Below are 19,288 nucleotides of genomic sequence, written 5' to 3' on the forward strand. Positions count from 1 at the left end.
AATGGCACAATCTTGGCTCATTGCAACCTCTGCATCCTGGGTTCAAGCGATCCTCCTGCCTCAGCCTCCAGAGTAACTGGGACTCGAGTGCGCCACCATGCCCAGCTAATTTTTTGTGTTTTTGGTAGAGATGGGGTTTCACCATGTTGACCAGGATGATCTCAATCTCTTGACCTCGTGATCTTCCCACCTTGGCCTCCCAAAGTGCTGGGATTACAGGCGTGAGCCACCGCGCTGGGCCGATTCAATCATTTTAAAGTGTACAATCAGTGGTTTTCAGCACATTCACAATGTGTGGAACCGGCACAACATTGTCTAATTCTAAGACATTTTCTTTTTTTCTTTTCTTTTCTTCTTGGTTTTTGTTTTGTTTTGTTTTGAGACAGTTTCTCACTCTGTCACACAGGCTGGAGTACAGTGGTGCAACTGCGGCTCACTGCAGCCTCAACCTCCCAGGCACAGGTAATCCTCCCACCTCAGCTTCCTGAATAGCTGAAACCACAGGTGTGTGCCACCACACCCTGCTAATGTTTAAATTATCTGTAGAGACGGAGCCTCACTATGTTGCCCAGGCTGCTCCCAAACTCCTGGGCTCAACTGATGTGTCTGCCTTGGCCTCTTAAAGTGCTGGGATTACAGGCATGAGCCACTGCACCCAGCCCCAAGACATTTTCATTACCCTAAAAGAAAACCCTTTAGTCACAGGTATGGTTCTGGGTGTGAGCTGGCTTTGTGATCTGTGGAGCTGAGGGTAGAAGCTTCCATTTGAAACATCTGCTCAGGTGGCTGCTGGAATGTGGCTGGACTTCGGGTAGACTATACCTTAGTCGGCTCTACAGAGGCATCTAAGAAGTTGTCCAGAATTTGAAGTTCTATAAAAGGAGACCCATTTACAATACAAACAAGGGAGCTGACTATTAAAAACAAGCCAGCAGTGAATCCTTCGGCGTGCCTTTGTGTTGAATAAATTGGAATTTTCACAGATTGGGTTTGCAGCTCGACCAAGTTCTGAAAAGTGCGAGTCCAAACCACATAGAGGTGAAGGTGGCAGGACTCAAGTTTCTATGGTTTTAAGGGTACAGGGACTTTCTCCTGGGCAATAATCTCATCTAAGAGAAGCCCAGGGCCTCCCACGTGGGCTTGTAGAGAGAAGGCTCCAGACTACAGGGAAAAGGGGAAACTGTGTTTTCCCCGCCCACAGAGACTGAAGGTCAGATCAGATCATGTTAAAGCAAGAAGACTTGGTACCCTCCCTGGGGAATTTGTAGGTTACCAAGATTGGCAGGGAAGGGGAGGAGGACCAGAGATGTTCTAGAGTGTCACTCAATCCCCATGTATGGAGGGAACATTAACCCTGTGTCATGCACTTGGCACTTGGTACTTATTATTCCATTTAATTTCCCCAGCAATCCCTTCACTTACAGGCAAAGCCTACAATTATCAACAAGGTAAAGTGGCTGACCAAGGCCACAAGCAAGTGAAGCCCTGGGGCTAGGATTGGAACCCAGATCTCATGGCTCAAGTCTTGAGGCTGGCTCCACCAAGCCACTGTGAAGTCCCCCTGAAAGCAACCAAGAGCCAGGCATGTGGGTGGTAACAGGGCCAGAGACGATGTTCTCAGTGGGCAGTCCTAATGTGACCCTATGGGAGGGACATTCCTGTCTTCTCTTTTTGGTTTGTCTTGGAAAGTCCCACATCTTTTGCAGAACTGCTTCCTGGTATCCCTATCTGGAATTTACACCAAGGACAGCCAAAGACCAAGATTGGCTTAGAGGCCTGAGGAGTGGGGAATCAGAGAAAAGGGTCAGTCCATCCTGTGCAGCCTTCCCGGCCTGGGCCCCTGTGAGTCGATGGAGGAAATCAGTGGCCATTGTTCCCCTATCCCTATCCTGAGCAGGGGTACTGGAGGCCCTGGGAAAGCCCCTTGAGCTAAGACTGATCTTCCTTGTCCAAAAATAGCTGCCTGGGATTCAAAGAGACTGCATGGGAAGAGGAGGAACTTCAGATTCAGACCTGGGTTCAAATCCTGGTTCCATCCCTTGCTTGCTGTGTGACCTTGGCCAATGTCCCTCACCTCTCTGCACCTTGGTTTCTCCATCTGTAAAGTGGGATCAACCATCATCCTATGGAAGGGGCCAGTCCACAGGAAGCACCTCTCATCAGGGAATGGGAGCCGTTAGGAGGTTTCCCAGCATTCCTCCAGCTTCTAGAAGCCCCCTTCCAAGGAGTAAAACCTGTGCCTAAAGTGCTAGTGCTCTGGCCTACGCACTGGCTTGGCCCTGGGGAGCTACCATGACGGACCAGTTATGGTCCCTGCCCTTCTGGAGCTCAAAGTCTAGGGAGGGAGACAGAGCCTAAGCAGGCAGAGCCACACGTGGGATAGGGCTGCAGCAGAGGGACACACAGGGGCCCCGAAAGGGAAGGAGGATCCTGCCTGGGGTCAAAGAAGACTCCACAGAGACAGAGACTGGGGGCGAGAGTCTAAATCTTTAATAACCTGTTTGTCACAGTCACTGACCAATCAGAAAGGACACTGGCTGTAAACAATCCACAGCACCCACCAGTGTCTACCAGCTGATGATTAATGCCCTGGGAAGGGGCATTAATGGGGGTGCTGGTGGATGAATAAGAGTTCTTTCGGCAAGTGGGAAGCAAGGGCACCCCAGGCAAAGGGAGCAGTATGTGCTCAGTCCTGGTGACAGGAAAAACCATGGCTGGAGCATAAGATGTGTTGGGGGAAAGTGGGGCATGAGGGCAGAGAGGGTCTCCAATGCCACTAAGTTTGGGAGACATGGTTAGGACTTCTCTGATGTGGCACTCCACACTGGTGACCCAGTTGAACAGGCACTACAGTGAGTTTTCAGGGTCTGGACACACCTCCTGTCCCAGGCCCACGACATCTACATGGGGCAGAGCTCTTACTGGGGGTCCAGGCTCAGGCTCCATTCTCTTGGAAGAGGGGCTGGCAAGGTGGATCAGGAAGAGAGGCTCAGTCAAGGGACTCTAGAGAGCCTGTTGAGTGGGGAAACTGAGGCCAATGCTCAGATGTATGAGTGGGATTGAAACAGTGGGAGGTGGAGACACTGGTGACCTGAGCTTCCCTGGCTTTGAGTCCTCCCCCTAGAGTGGCACTGAGCCTCCTGTTAGCTCAGGAAAAACTCAGGGATGTTTTGAGGGTCAGGCTCTAGCACCAGCTCTGCTGCTGATGAGCTGTGACCTTGAGTAAGACACGGACCCCTCTGGGCATGAGGCACCCTGTTGATTGCTTCCTTGGAAATGGAAGGTGTCCCAGGCTGATCCTGTTCTGCCAGCCTCCCTGACCTGGCATCATGGAGAATGTGAGGGCTTCAGATTCAGGCAGAGCTGAGTTTGAATCTCCGCTTTGGAAATGGACTGGATGTTTGACTTGGACCAAGTCCTAAGCTCTGGGCCTTTATTTCCTCATCTACAAAACAAGGAATTGATTGGTGAGGTTAGCGTTGAATGGAATAAATGAAAAACTCTGGTGTGGGGGGGGGGGGGGGGGTAGCTGGGCACAGTGGCTCGCGCCTATAATCCCAGCACTTTGGGAGGCCGAGGTGGGTGGATCACCTGAGGTCAGGAGTCCAAGACCAGCGTGGGCAACACGGCAAAACCCCATCTCTACTAAAAATACAAAAATTAGCTGGGCATGGTGGTGCATGTCTGTAATCTCAGCTACTCAGGAGGCTGAACCAGGAGAATCACTTGAACCTGGGAGGCGGAGGTTGCCGTGAGCCGAGATCGCGCCATTGCACTCCAGCCTGGGCGACAAGAGTGAAACTCCTCCCAAAAAAAGAAAAAAAAAAAAGAAAGAAAGAAAGAAAGAAAAGAAAAGAAAAAGAAAAAACTCTGGGGACTGGAGACAAAACAGTAAAAGGAGATGGTAGAGAGCCTTGCTTCCCTCCTCACCTCCTGTGAGGTGCCCTCTCCTTGCAGAATCTCTCAGCCGCGGGACTTTTGCAGAAGCTGCAGGTCAGTGGTGAGTGAGGAGGGAGGCTGTATCATTGATTGTTCTCCCAGGACACTTTGAGCATGAAAGGGGGCACCGTTAGTAATAAACAGCCATAAACCTGGGCTGTCCCAAGGAAACCAGAGTTTATGACGCCCCTGGTGATGAGTGGAGATTCAGAAATTGAAATGGAGAGGCGGAAGCGGTGACACGATTGAGGAGGGATGTGAGCAGGTGCCAGGAGGCGCAGCCTTTGGAGAGAGGGTGTGGTGCCCAAGCAGGCTTTGGGAGGCTTTTCTGCGGGAGGTACCGATTCGCTCCCCACTTCTGGGTCCCACCTGAACTTCAGGAAAGAGCGGCTTTGCTTTACAGCAGTTTGGGAGCTGGATTGGGGCTGGAGACATTTTGTAACCTTATGCCTCTGCACGCTGGTTGGCTGCTTCACTTTTTTCTTAGTTATAACTTCCTGCAGAGACTGGTCTTGGGCTGGGAGCAGGAAGGCCCCCTTAGAGTTGGGTTAGGAAAACGATGCCTAGAAGGCAGTAGCTGCTCAGTAAATGTTCATCCCCTGCCATCTTAACCAGCAAGCGCCTTTGCTCTGGGACCCTGGTCCATGGTTGCTTCAAGCCCCCAGAGGAACCGCTGCCTTCATACTCCTCCAGATGGTCTAAGCCCTCCTGCCTCCCACCCCTCCCACACACGAATGCTGAACCTAGGAGTGCAGGAAGTCCTCTGAGAGCCTGCTGGATCAGTTTCCTTTCTGCTTCCTTTCTCTTCCTCTCCGGTGAGGGCTGGGACGCAGCTGGCGGAGTTGGGGGGGTTCTCCCCCAGACTGCTTCTCTGCACAGCCCCCTTAACGCATCACTCACAGGGCCTGCATTCCTCCATCCTTAATGCCTCCTCTGGGAACACAGGCTTCCAGAAACCTGAGATGACCAACCAGCCGGTACAGGCCAGAGGGAGAAGGGCCCAGACGGTGAGGGGGAGAGTGAGGGGCTTGACTTCTGCCTTTGCTGAAAAGAGAAACCGCAGGCCTCCCTCTCCCCTTTCAGCTTCTGGGACTTCTAGACCAGGGAGCAAAAAGCACTGGCTCTTGCCAAACCCACTTAGGGAGATGGAAAAGGAAAGATGGCACGATAGTTTGTAAAGGTGGAAGATCTTTTGTCACATACACCAGGTACAAAGGTTTTCATACTGGGGACCCTTTACTATCGTTTTAGGCTTCTAGAACAATAGGGCAGACTACTAGCAGAACCAAAAACAGAGAGGTGAACTAGGATTAAGTAATGGCTCCCAACAACTGCTTTGCAACTCCCAAATATTTAATAAGCAGCTCTTATTTAATAATCAGCTCCTGCCAGCCAATGTACACCAGCCCTAGCATACCACTGGTCCTATCTATCCCCCTCTCAGGCCCTGATCACCTGAGGTAGGGAGTTTGAGACCAGCCTGGCCAACATGGTGAAACCCTGTCTCTACTAAAAATACAAAATTAGCTGGGAGTGGTGGCAGGCGTCTGTAATCCCAGCTACTCAAGAGGCTGAGGCAGGAGAATCACTTGAACCTGGGAGGCGGAGGTTGCAATGAGCCAAGATCGCGCCACTGTACTCCAGCCTGGGCGACAGCAAGACTCCATCTCAAAAAAAAAAAAAAATGAATCCTGGCCACACAGCCAGGAAGTAGAGGTTCAAACCCAGGTTGGTTTCACAGCATCACATTTTCTCCCAAGTGCATATGGCCAGGTACAGTTGGAAGCATCCCCACTCCTGCACACTTCTCCCTGGTTAACTAGTGAAATTCTTCCCTTGGGGATTTTATTCATTCCATTGATGTAAGCCCGTCCCCACCTAACTACACTCTTGCAATCTTAAAATTATGGCTCACTAGGCCCAAAGGATCTTTAGAAATCAATTTGTCCAATTCTTTTCCCTGTGGATGGGGAAACCGAGGTTCAGAAACAAGACAAGCCTTGCTTGTATCAGCCCTAGATCTCCTGAGGCAGAGCGCTTCAGTGCAAAGGGTCTTATCAGACAGACCTGGCCTCGAGTCCTGATTCTGACATTTACTTTCTGGGCCACCTTGGCTAGCAGACATTACTTTGCTGTTGTTGTTCTTTGTGTTTTTTTTTTTTGAGACAAGGTCTTGTTCTGTCACCCAGGCTGGAGTGCAGTGGCACCATCACAGCTCACTGAAGCCTCTACCTCCTGGGCTCAAGCAATCCTTCCACCTCAGCCTCCCGAGTAGCAGGAACTATAGGTGTCCACCCCCACGCCTGGCTGATTTTTATGTTTTTCATAGAGATGGGGCCTCATTATGTTGCCCAGGCTGGTCTCGTTCCCCTGGGCTCAAGCAATTCTCCCACCTCAGCCTCCTCCCAAAGTGCTGGGATTACAGGTGTGAGCCACCACGCCCAGTCAAAGTCATTTTTTAATTTTTATTATTTATTTATTTATTTATTTATTTTTGATGGAGTCTCACTCTGTTGCTCAGACTGGAGGGCAGTGGCAAAACCTCGGCTCACGGCAACCTCCGCCTCCCAGGTTCAAGTTGTTCTCCTGCCTCAGCTTCCCAAGTAGCTGGGATTACAGGCACCTGCCACCGTGTCCAGCTAATTGTTATATTTTTAATAGGGAAGGGGTTTTGCCATGTTGGCCAGGCTGGTCTCAAACTCCTTGCCTCAGGCAATCCACCCTCCTCGGGCTCCCAAAGTGCTGAGATTACAGGCGTGAGCCACTGCGCCTGGCCTATGCTACTTTTTTGAGCCTCAGTTTCCTCATCTATTAAGTGGAGATCATAATACCTTCACTGACGGGTTGTTGTAAGTATTCAAAGAGGTCCCAGGTTGGGATGCAGCAGCCTCATTCCTGGCACGCAGTGAGTGCTCAGTGCAGGCAGCCTTCCTTCTCCCCAGCAAAGGAAAATGGAATCTTAAGGCTCTGAGACCAGGGTCATTCCTTTATGGAGCCTGAGAGGGGGATAGATAGGACCAGTGAGTGGTATGCTAGAACTGGTGTGTATTGGTGGGCAGGAGCTGATTACTAAATAAGAGCTGCTTATTAAATATTTGGGAGTTGTTTTGGGGAGCTTTATGTCAGCCATGGTAGGAGTATTTTACACCACAGAAATCAGCAAACTCTACAAATGAAGGATTTTATTTTCATTTTGTATTTATTTTATTTATTTATTTATCTATTTCTAAGATGGAGTCTCTGCTGCCCAGGCTGGAGTGCAGTGGTACAATCTCAGCTTACTGCAACCTCCACCTCCCAGATTCAAGCGATTCTCCTTCCTCGGCCTCCCAAGTAGCTGGGATTACAAGCATGTACCACTACACCCAGCTAATTTTTGTACATATATATATTTTTCAGTAGAGATGGGGTTTCACCATATTGGCCAGGCTGGTCTTGAACTCCTGACCTCAAGTGATAGAGTTTTTTTTTTTTTTTTTTTAAATAAAGGCCTATATGGCCGAGCACGGTGGCTCATCCCTGTAATCCCAGCAGTTTGGGAGGCCAAGTTGGGTGGATCACTTGAGGCCAGCAGTTTGAGACTAGCCTGGCCAACATGGCGAAACCTCAGCTCTACTAAAAATACAAAAATTAGCTGAGTGTGGTGGTGCATGCCTGTAATTCCAGCCACTAGAGAGGCTGAAGCAAGAGAATCACTTGAACCCAAGAGATGGAGGTTTCAGTGAGCTGCGATTGTGCCAGTGCACTCCAGCCTGGGTGATCGAGTGAGACTATCTCAAAATAAATAAAAATAAATAAATACATAAAGGCCTATAGTATGGAATTTTTATTTTATTTATTTATTTTTTGAGACGGAGTCTTGCTCTGTCACCCAGTCTGGGGTGCAGTGGCACGATCTCTGCTCACTGCAAGCTCCGCCCCCCAGGTTCACGCCATTCTCCTGCCTCTGCCTCCCGAGTAGCTGGAACTACAGGCGCCCGCCACCACGCCCGGCTAATTTTTTGTATTTTTAGTAGAGACAGGGTTTCACCGTGTTAGCCAGGATGGTCTCTATCTCCTGACCTCATGATCTGCCCGCCTCGATCTCCCAAAATGCTGGGATTACAGGCGTGAGCCACCACCGTGCCTGGCCTATGGTATGGAATTTTTCAGTGGTAGGAAGTGATAGAGGGGATCATTATGGTAGTCAACCAAAAAAAAAAAAAAAAATCACAATGTATAAATTTGGAAAAGGAGAGGAGACTTTGTTTCTTATAAAGAGTTACGGCCTGCAAGGGGGCCATCCCACAAGCAGGGAAATGTGTCTTTGGATAAGACCAGAGACTGTTACTTCGAAGGGGGAGGGGTTGGGGTAGAAGCTTGATGCTGAACAGGTTGCCTAAACAACATATATATTTTACAGGTTACAAAAGAATATTTATGAAGGTGGTCATGACACATGTGAATTGAACAAACAGGTATGTAACATAGGACCCATGTTCATTTCGGGATGGAGACTTAACATTAAATATATTATAATTAGGCCCTATAAGTCAAAAGGTCTTTTCGGGACGCAAGGCACACAAGTGCACAATCTCCATAAACCCACCAGGGCTCGTCTACAGTCGGTGATCTTTTTATCAGGAGAAAGTTACTGAAGTTAGTCTCTTGTCTAATGAAAGTTGTAGTTATGGTTAGTGGACCAGTAAGTCAGTATTTGTGAGTTGGATGAATTGCAATTGTTTTAATATTAATATTATTTTGAGGCCGGTGTTTGTTTAGTTGTCAGAGAAAAAGACAAAGCTTGTGGCAGTTAAAACACAGTTTATTCTTGAACTGTAAGGTATTTGACTTAACCCTTGCCTGGCATGGCCTTAGGTCTTGTTTATAATTTTTTTTAATAGAGTCTCACTCTGTTGCCCAGGCTGGAGTGCAGTGGCATAATCTTGGCTCACTGCAACCTCCGCCTCCTGGTTCAAGCAATTCTCTTGCCTCAATTTCCCAAGTAGCTGGGACTACAGGCCCGTGCCACCGCACCCAGCTACTTTTTGTATTTTGAGTAGAAACGGGGTTTTACCATGTTGGCCAGGCTGGTCTCAAACTCCAGACCTCAAGTGATCCACCTGCCTTGGCCTCCCAAAGTGCTGGGATTACAGGCGTGAGCCACCACACTTGGCCTATAATTTGGTATTTTGTTGTTACTAAGAGTCTGTTTTGTCAGTCTTATGATCTCTATTTTAACATTAATGTTGGAGGCGGGACAGGGTGGCTCAGTCCTGCCTGTAATCCAAGCACTTTGGGAGGCCAAAGCGGACAGATCACTCGAGGCTAGGAGTTCAAGACCAGCCTGGGCAACATGGCGAAACCCCGCCTCTACTAAAAATACAAAAATTAGCTGGATATGGTGGCTCACACCTCTAATCTCAGCTACTTGGGAGGCTGAGGCATAAGAATCACTTGACCCTGAGGCAGAGGTTGCAGTGAGCTGAGATCACACCATTGCACTCTAGCCTGGGCAACAGAGCAAGACTCTGTCTCAATAAATAAATAAATAAGTAAGTGACTCTGGGGCTTGCTGTGCTAGCCAAATGTATCTGCATGTCTGCTATGAATTGCAGCTTTCCTACGTCCCAACTGTGTGACCTTGGGCGAGTCACTTTACCTCTCTGAACCTTTTCTGTGTGTGTGGTGGGGAAACTGAGGCAAATTCTCAGCTATATATGTATCTATAAAGGATAACCCTGACACTCGCCTCATAGGCTTGTTGGGATAATGAAATGAGATGACATATGGAAAATGTGAAGTGCTAGGCTCTGAGCTCGATGAACAATTGGTATTGATATTATTTCAGCCACATGCTGGTTCAGTGTCTTCCCATACAGAACTGTAACCTGGTGAGAAAGATGTTAACACCTACGGTTTCCTAATGAGGCTCCAAGACTCTGAGAAGTGAAGTGACTTGTCCAAGGCCATAGTGCTGGAAGGTGGCAGAGCCAAGCTTTGAACTCTGGTCTGATTGGCTCCAAGGCTGGGGCTCTGCCAAGACTCCCTGGCCTCAGTCCAGCTCTGGGGGGCTGACTGCAGAGCAGGGGTGGTGGTATTTGGCCACAGGCTGCAGGCAGAATGTGTACAGTCAAATGGCCACCTATCCCAGAGGCCTGCCTGAGCCACCCATCTCGGATCCTGCAGCCTGCTGCTTTGAGCCATGCGGCTCACACATGCCTCCTTCTTCAGGGACTCCGGAGCCCCAGATTTGCTGCCTTTCCTCCAGTGTGCCTCTCTAGCCACTCATCCTGTTTCGGGGGAATCACCCCAAAACAGCAAGCACCATACCCAACCAGGTCCCTCAGAATACCATTTGAATGGTGGAAGGGGACTTTCTTTTTTTTTTAAACAGGATCTCACTGTGTTGCCCAGGCTGGAGAGCAGAGGCAAAATCATAGCTCACTGCCACCTCAAACTCCTAAGCTCAAGTCATCCCCATACCTCAGCCTCCCGAGTAGCTGGAACCACAGGCACGTGCCACTATGCACAGCTAATTTATTTTTTTCTTTTGTTTTTCTCTTTTTTTTTTTTTTTTGTAGAGATGGGGTCTTAATATGTTGCCTAGGCTGCTCTCAAATTCCTGGCTGCAAGCCATCCTCCCACCTCGGCTTCCCAGAGCACTGGGATTTCAGCCATGAGTCACCATGCCAGCCCTAATTTTCTTTCTTGACGATGGGTTAGACCCTGGCCACTTAGAGTCCTGGTATGGAGGGCAGGTTTGGGGCTGAGGGGAGGGAGTAGCAGTACCCAGACCCTGGCAAGCCCCTTCTTGAAGAATCTTCTCTGATTCCCTGCCCCTGCCCTCTTCCTACCCGCTCCCATCCCTGTTTTGCCAGGTTCCTCTGGTGGTTCCTTCTCCCCACTCCACCCCACAAGACAAGCCTGGCGTGTCCTGATGCCTGGAAAAATTACACCCATTCCCAGCCAACCAGGGCCAGGGCTGAGAAACCCACAACCAAATGACTGCCTCTTCCTTCAGAACAGTTGCTTCACATTTGGGATTTGGGGTTGATGGACAGATGATGTCATCAGCCCCAAATCCAAGGGGCCTCTTGCCTCCATCTGCTCTGAGAGCAGACAGCCCTACCGGGCATGCAGAGGAGACCTCGAGCTCACAAGAGAGACTCACTCCAGCCACATCAGCCAGGAGTTTCAGGAAGGGTGCCTGGGCCCCTCACTCATCTCCAAAGCCAAGGGGTTACCTGGACACCTGGAGAAGAAATATGGCCAGGGTGGGACCCAGCGGACTCAGTTCATTTATTCCCCTGCACCGTCACGCTTGGTAGCACAGAGAAAATAGGAACACAGATTCTGAGCCTGTCAGACATCCTGCTACAAAGTGTGCTTGAGCCAGATGCAGTGGCTCATGCCTGTAATCCCAACACTTTGGGAGGCTGAGGTAGGTGGATTGCTTGAGCTCAGGAGTTTGAGACCAGCCTGGCAACATGGCAAAGCCTCATCTCTACAAAAAATAGCAAAATGTACCGGGCGTGGTGCTCATGTCTGTAATCATAGCACTTTGGGAGGTTGAAGCGGGTGGATCACCTGAGGTTGGGAGTTTGAGACCAGCCTGGCCAACACGGCAAAACCCTGTTTCTACCAAAAATACAAAAATTGGCTGTGTATGGTGGCACACACCTGTAACCCCAGCTACTTGGGAGGCTGAGGCAGGAGGATCGCTTGAACCCGGAGGCAGAGGTTGCAGTGAGCCAAGATTGTGCCACTGCACTCCAGCCTGGACAACACAGCGAGACTCTGTCTTAAAAAAAAAAAATTAGCTGGGTGTGGTGGTACATGCCTGTAGTCCCAGCTACTTGGGAGGCTGAGGTGGGAGGATTGCTTGAGCCTGAGAGGTTGAGGCTGCAGTGAGCTATGATCACGCCACTGCACTCCAGCCTGGCGACAGAGGGAGACCATGTCTCAAAAAACAAACAAACAAACAAAACAAAACAACAAAGTGTGTTTGAGACAAACTGGTTAATCTCTCTGAACATCAGTTTTCTCCTGTGCATGTTTTCTCACCTGAGACACGGATACCCACATCAGAGAGCTGGTGCTGGTGCTACCTACATGCAGGACTCAGTGCCTGAATGAGTGACAGGCTGTTTGTTCATGTATTTAGTCACCTGCCTGTTATTGTTTCATGTGACATGAAATTCAGGGTGGCCATATAATTTATTATCTGATCCGGGCCACTTGTGAGTATGAAAAGGGGCACTGGTTTTTTTTTGTTTGTTTGTTTGTTTGTGTTTTTTTTGGAGATGGAGTCTCGCTCTGTCACCCAGGCTGGAGTGCCGTGGCATGATCTCAGTTCACTGCAACCTCTGCCTCCCAGGTTCAAGCGATTCTCCTGCCTCAGCCTCCCGAGTAGCTGGGATGACAGGCACGTGCCACCATGCCTGGCTAATTTTTGTATTTTTAGTAGAGACGGGGTTTCACTGTGTTGGCCAGGCTGGTCTTGAACTCCTAACCTCAGGTGATCCACCTGACTTGGCCTCCCAAAGTCCCGGGATTACAGGTGTAAGCCACCGCACCCAGCCAGGGGGTACTATTATTAATTATGCCAGGACAGTAGGCATCACCCAGGACCATTCTGCGGGCACAGGTGATTCTTTGTTGGGAGAGAGTTCCAGTTTTCCCAGAAGGATTCATTTGCTCTCGTCATCCGGGTGTGATGATTAACAGCAACCCCTTTCCCTCTGCAAGTGTCTTGCTTTGGATGATTAACTTTAGGGTCACCTTGGTTGTCTGCAAAGGCTACTGCATTGGGGGATTCATTTTTTACATTATACAAAAAGAGGGCGTCTTGTCTGCTGGGCCCTTTGCCACATACTGATGTCTGGGTGTCCCGCCAAGAACTTCCAGGAGAGTTAAAGCAGCTAAGTCACATTTTTCGGAGCAGCAAACCCTGCTGGCTGCAGAAGGAATTGGGACCCTCTCCACCTCCTCCCCAGCCCTGCCACCACTCCCTGTGTGACCCAGGGCCAGTTCCTGCCTAGCACATTGTGGGGATGGGTCTCCACGGGTCCTGTCAACCTCGATCTTCTAAGATTTCCTGTTACCCGATGACCCTGGGGAATTTCAGTAAAAATTGGGATGCAAGAAACATCACACCATCATATGGCTCACTGGTCACACCATGAATCCTAGGTCTTCCCTGTGCCAGGCTCTGGGCAGCTGCTGGAAGCCAAGGCACATCCATCAACACTCCTGCTTCATGGGAGGAGAGAGACGAAGCCAGCAACAGATCGGCCTATTCAACTCAGCATCAGGAGAGAACAGGTGCCAGAAAGCAAGCAGGGATACAGTCCCAGTGTACTGTGAGCTTACAAAACGCCTTCAAAGGCCAAAATCACATTCCCCCAATACCCCATTGCCATGTCTGTTGCCTCTCAGCAGCCAGAAACTCCTATGTCTTCCTGAGGAGCACAGTGATTTTGAGGGTTTCTCTGGGGGACCGACATTGCACCAACTCCTTTGTGATTTTAATATTCATGGTCTCTGAGTCTCAGTCTCCTCATCTGTACAATGGGCAACAATCTCTACCTCAAAGTGCAGTTGAGAGTATCAGGTAAGGGAACAGACAGGAAATGCAGTTCATATGCAGTTCATGGTGCTTCCTGCAGGCTGTAGGATTTGAGTCTGCTGGTTGAAACAGCAGATGTTAGAGCGGATGATGGAGGGAAGTTCAGGGAAGTGCCGGGAGGTGGGAAATCAGAGCGTGCATTTCTGCCTCTTGATGGCTGCATGGCCTTAAGCAAGTCCCATCTGTAAAGTGAGGGTGGGAATGATAATCCTTGATAACTTCTTTTTTTTCCACATTCCAGAAACCGCCTGGGTGTGGGGTCTCCAACCATGTCGGGGACGAGGACTCAGAGTTGGCAGCAGTCACTGCCAAAGGCAGGAGGAGGTAACCAGTTAGCAGGCCCTGTCACAAGATGAGCAATGCATGAAAGACAAAATGCTTCCCTGCGGCAGGAAGAGCCGATGCTTCCCTGCGGCAGGAAGAGCCGATGACACACCGCACTTAAAGTATTCCTTCAAACCCCACCTCATTCTTCCGGGATCCTCTAGCCTTGGAGCACAGCCTCTAACCCTTTACTGAGCATTTTCAGGAGTACAATCTCAGGCAACTACCCCAATCCTGCAAAAGAGGCTGCCTGCCCCCCTTTGATAGATGAGGAAACTGAGGCCCACAGTGGGGAAATGGATGGCAGGAACTTGAACTGCAAAGAAGAGGCAGACTGAGTTTTCAAGTCTCAAAAGAACCTATGTCTGGACTCTTAAAACAACTCCACAGATGCCTGGAGCAGAGAGTTTTAAAAATTAGCTCCAAAGCTAACCTCATATACAGGCATGTGGACCCGTGGAGAGAGTACTCTTCTCTTCCTCTCCAATGTTCCTGTCCCCAACCAGACCATAAAATCTTGAGGGCAGGGGCCATGGCTGAAACTTCTGTTCTCTCCCACAATATTTAGAACAGTACACAGAGTGTTTGCTCTATGCGGATTAAACAGAGATGATGCTTGCCCCATGTGGATTTTTTTGTGTGTGTGTGTGAGACAGAGCCTCACTCTGTTGCCCAGGCTGGAGTGCAATGGTGCAGTCTCGGGCTCACTGCAACTTCTGCCTCCTGGGTTCAAGCGATTCTTCTGTCTCAGCCTCCCAAGTAGCTGGGATTACAGGTGCCCGCCACCACCCCCAGCTAATTTTTGTATTTTTAGTAGAGACAGGGTTTCACTATGTTGGCCAGGCTGGTCTTGAACTCCTGACCTCAGGTGAACCACCCGCCCTGGCCTCTCAAAGTGCTGGGATTACAGGCGTGAGCCACCTCGCCCAGCCTCTATGTGAATTAAATGCAAATCATTTGGAATACTATGCAGTCACATAAAAGGAAGCAGTTTTTCTGGAGCTAACAGGAAATGGTCTCCGAGAAGTGAAGAAAACATAAGATACACAATAGTGTAGATTGTAGGCTCTTATATGAGCAAAAAATAAGAAGAAGTACATATACTTTCACATACACACGACCGTATACACATGCATACATATATACACACCCACACAAAACACACTGTCTGGGACAGCATATATTTGGTAACATTGGCTCCCTCCAGGGATAAGAACGAGGTGGCTGGGAGGTAGGGGTAGAAAGGACACTTTTCACTTTGTCCCCTTCTGTGCCTTTTGAATTTTGAACTGTGGGCAAGTATTATCTATTCAAGAAACAAATTAAACATTTTTTAAGTTAAATAACCAAAAATGAGCTGGCTACTTTATAAAGTGAGCCATATGATGATGTGATGTCTCCCACATCCCTATCCTGACCGAAATTCCCCAAGGTCATCGAGTAACAGAAATCTTAGAAGATCAAGGTTGACAGGACTCGTGGAGACCCATCCCCACATTGTGCTAGGCAGGAACTGACCCAGGGTCACACAGGGAGTGGTGGCAGGGCTGGGGAGGAGGTGGAGAGGGTCCCAACTCCTTCTGCAGCCAGCAGGGTTTGCTGCTCCTAAAAATGTGACTTAACTGCTTAAACTCTCCTGGAAGTTCTTGGCGGGACACCCAGACATCAGTATGTGGCGAAGGGCCCAGCAGACAAGACGCCCCCATTTTGTATGATGTAAAATATAAATCCCCCAATGCAGTGGCCTTTGCAGACAACCAAGGTGACCCTAAAGTTGATCATGCAAAGCAAGACACTTGCAGAGGGAAAGGGGTTGCTGTTAATCATCACACCCGGATGACGAGAGCAAATGAATCCTTCTGGGAAAACTGGAACTGTCTCCCCACAAAAATCCCCATAGCCGGGAAGCAGGCAAGAAGATATTTTGTAACAAAGAGACTTCAAAGGAACAGGGCCTGATTCTAAGTTCTTCTTGCCTCTCCTCTCTCCCCTACTACCCCCTCCCCAAATACTAACAACAATAGAGGACTTGAGTTAACCTGGATTCAAATCCTGGCTGTTTTCTGAGCCTCGGTTCCTTCATCTATAAAACATAAATCATGACCCATATCTCAAGGGCTGCTGTAAGAATTAACTGTCTCATACAGAGCCAGATGCAGAGAAGGTGCCCGGCAAGCGGTAGTTTCTCTTCCCTTCGTGCGGAGACATAATGAAACAACACACACTGAATCCTGAAACTCTTTGGGGTGAACGGAGACAGACTTTCTCCCAGACCAGATGAACAACGCCTCGGTGGGCAGAAGTGTGAGGCACCGTGTGCAGGGAGACGCTCATCCTTATTCTGGGTGTCATTTTGCAAAGCACCGCTTCACGATGACTCATTTTGGGACTCCCTAAAAACTCCTTTGAGTTAAAAACAAAAGTTGAGTGGGGTTCAGCTTGCATTGTACCTTATCACTCCACTGTGCCCTCATCAGGGTAGCAGGGTACTGCAGGGAATTCAAGGATCTCTGAGCAGGCTAACCCTGATATTTGCCCCATAGGGTCACCAGGAGCTGGGACCATCTGCACGGGGCCCAGGACAGAGGGAAAGAAGTGGCCATGAGGGATGGAGGAGAAGGAGGAAGGCCAGGAAAATGGGGTGCATGAGCCTCCCCCACCCTGCTCCCATCCAAGGGGGAGGGGAACCCCCAGTGCAAAAGCACTCCTGGGTCCTCCTACCCATCCCTGCTTTATTTCTCCATCAAACTTTTTTTTTTTTTTTTTGAAACAGAGTCTTGCTCGGTTGTCCAGGCTGGAATGCAGTGGCATGATTTCAGTTCACTGCAACCTCAGCCTCCTGGGGTCAAGCAATTCTCCAGCCTCAGCCTCCTGAGTAGCTGGAATTACAGGCACGTGCCACCATGCCCAGCTAATTTTTTTATATTTAGTAGAGATGGGGTTTCGCCATGTTGGCCTGGCTGGTCTTGAACTCCTGACCTCAGGTGATCCACCACCTCGGCCTCCCAAAGTGCTGGGATTACAGGGTGAGCCACTGCGCCCGGTCTCCACCAAACTTCTTATCTTTGAAATGCCAGACATTCACAGTGTCTTCCTCCCATCCCACTCTCCCACCTTGGCTGAAGCCCCAAGAGAGTCAGGGCTAGATTTTGTTCACTCCTGTATCCCAGGACAAGGCTTCTTTACTCCCCTAACACTCAGCCTGCCTGCAGCCAGACCTACCTCTGTTGATTATCACTGGCTGTGTGACCTGGGACAAATTGCTTGACCTCTCTGAGCCTCGGTTTCCTAACTGGAAAATGAAGACATCGCAAGTATCTGACATAGGGGTTCTGTGAAGCTGGGGAAGGGCTTTGCAAGCAGTAAAGTCTTACACAGATATTGTGTGTTGGGGGTGGGGGCAGTCCTTTTTCTCCCAGTGGCCTGGTGTGGCTCTCAAAGTTTCCTTCAAAAGGGAGTTTCTGGTTCTTGCTCTGTAGCTTAACTGAATAGCTGCCAGAGCATGGGACCTGCCCTCCACACAGTGGGCCCCTACTGACTTCTCCCACTCCCTCATTCAGGCCTCTGCTCAGATGTCACCTCATCAGAAAGGCCTTCTCCTAGCACCCCCTATAAAAAAGCACCCCTGAGTCCTCCTATCCTTCCCTGAGTTATTTCTCCACCAAACTTCTTATCCTTGAAATGGCAGATATTCACAATGTCTTCCTCCCACCCCATCCCTCCCCCTTGACTGAAGCCCCAAGAAAGGGCCATATTTTGTTCACTCGTTTATCCCAGTGCCTAGAAAAGGACCTGGCCCATGGAAGGTGCTCATAGATGTGTCGGGTGAACCGATGACTGAACTAATGTTTGCTGCACGAATATGGCCAGTATCACAAATCCTCTAGTCTAAACACTGCAATACTCTGTCTCAGAACTTCGATTTCTTTCTATTATTTGTTGCAGTGTTTATTTCTTCTATTTAACTTTTCAATCTGCCTGACATTTATTGTGGTGTATATCATCTGAGGCAAGGCTGTAAACAGATCTCCAGCTAAACGGCTAAACAATTTGCAGAACAATCCATTTCCTTCCCATTGGTTTGTGATGTCTGCATTTTCATCCACAAGAGCTGGGACCAGGCCCGCTCCTGTGGGCCAGCTGCTGCCTCGTCTGCCCTCTTGTTCCAGAAGCCCAGGGCTACGCTGTTCCTGAGGCAGGGCTGCCTAGTGATTGGACACACAGGCACTGGAATTAGACAATCTGCCGTCCACTTTCCAGCTCAACCACTTACCATCTGGGTGACTTTGAACAAAAGAATTTGCTTTTTATTGTTGTTGTCCAGGCTGGAGTGCAGTGGTGCGATCATAGCTCACTGCAGCTGCTAACTCCTATGCTCAAGAGATCCTCCTGCCTCAGCCTCCCGAGTAGCTGGGACTGCAGGCAGGCACTACCACACCCAGCTAATTCTTACATTTTTCTGTAGACATGGGGTTTTGCTATACTGCCTAGGCTGGCCTCAAACTCCTGGCCTCAAGGCATCCTCCCACCTCAGCCTCCCATAGTACTGGGATTACAGGTGTGAGCCACCGCACCCAGCCTGAAATTTCATTTCTAAGCCTCAAAGCCCATCTGTAAAATGGGCAAAAGGGTAACGTTGGCTCACATGGTGGACGCTCAGTTGATGTCATTATTACAGATCACGGCCAGTTCAAGCCCTTTCACTCATTTGGCAAACAGAAGCCAGACAGGCATTCACCCTGTGCCCAGTACAGTGCTGTGCCCAAGCAGGCAGTCAGTGTCCCTGGCTCCAGCCCTCCTGGGGTGCAGCACAGTTTTGAACGTGGAGGGGAGGCAGCAGGGGCGGAACCGGCCCAGCTAGGAGCGGCGGCTCTCGGTGCGGGGAGGCGGTGAAGTGAGAACTGAGCTGCCTGGGTCTCAGGGAGGCTCTGACTTCTAGAGGTGGCGTTCAGCATTCTTTAGTGGGGACTTTTACTACTACTTCCAGAAACCTCTGCACATTGGCTCTTGCTGGTCCCCCGGGGGCCACAGGAAGTGGGAGCCCCAGATGAAGAGTCGCTGGCACTTTGAGGGCAGGGGGCAGGGCCTTCCCCTCATCGGAATACTCTTGGAGCCTACTCTTGGTGCCTGCATTCAGCTGGTGCACAATAAGTGCTTGTTACTGTGCCAATTTCAGTATGACTAGGGCTGTGGCAGGAGCAATGCTAGGCGATGGGGAATCCGAAGGTGCACAGGAGGAGTCCAAGGGTTGGCTGACTGCAGACCCTCATCGTAAGTCTAGAGCCGGAGAAGATGGGGAGACGCCAGCCTGCGCCCTGTGAGTCTGGGCCTCAGTCTTCCCATCTCTGAAATGGGGAAGGGGTTCCTCGGCCGATCGGATCGACCGCAGGACTTGGCGGAGTCGAGGGGTCCAGG

Source organism: Hylobates moloch, unplaced genomic scaffold (genome assembly GCF_009828535.3).
Source record: "Hylobates moloch isolate HMO894 unplaced genomic scaffold, HMol_V3 SCAFFOLD_10, whole genome shotgun sequence".
NCBI lineage: Eukaryota > Metazoa > Chordata > Mammalia > Primates > Hylobatidae > Hylobates > Hylobates moloch.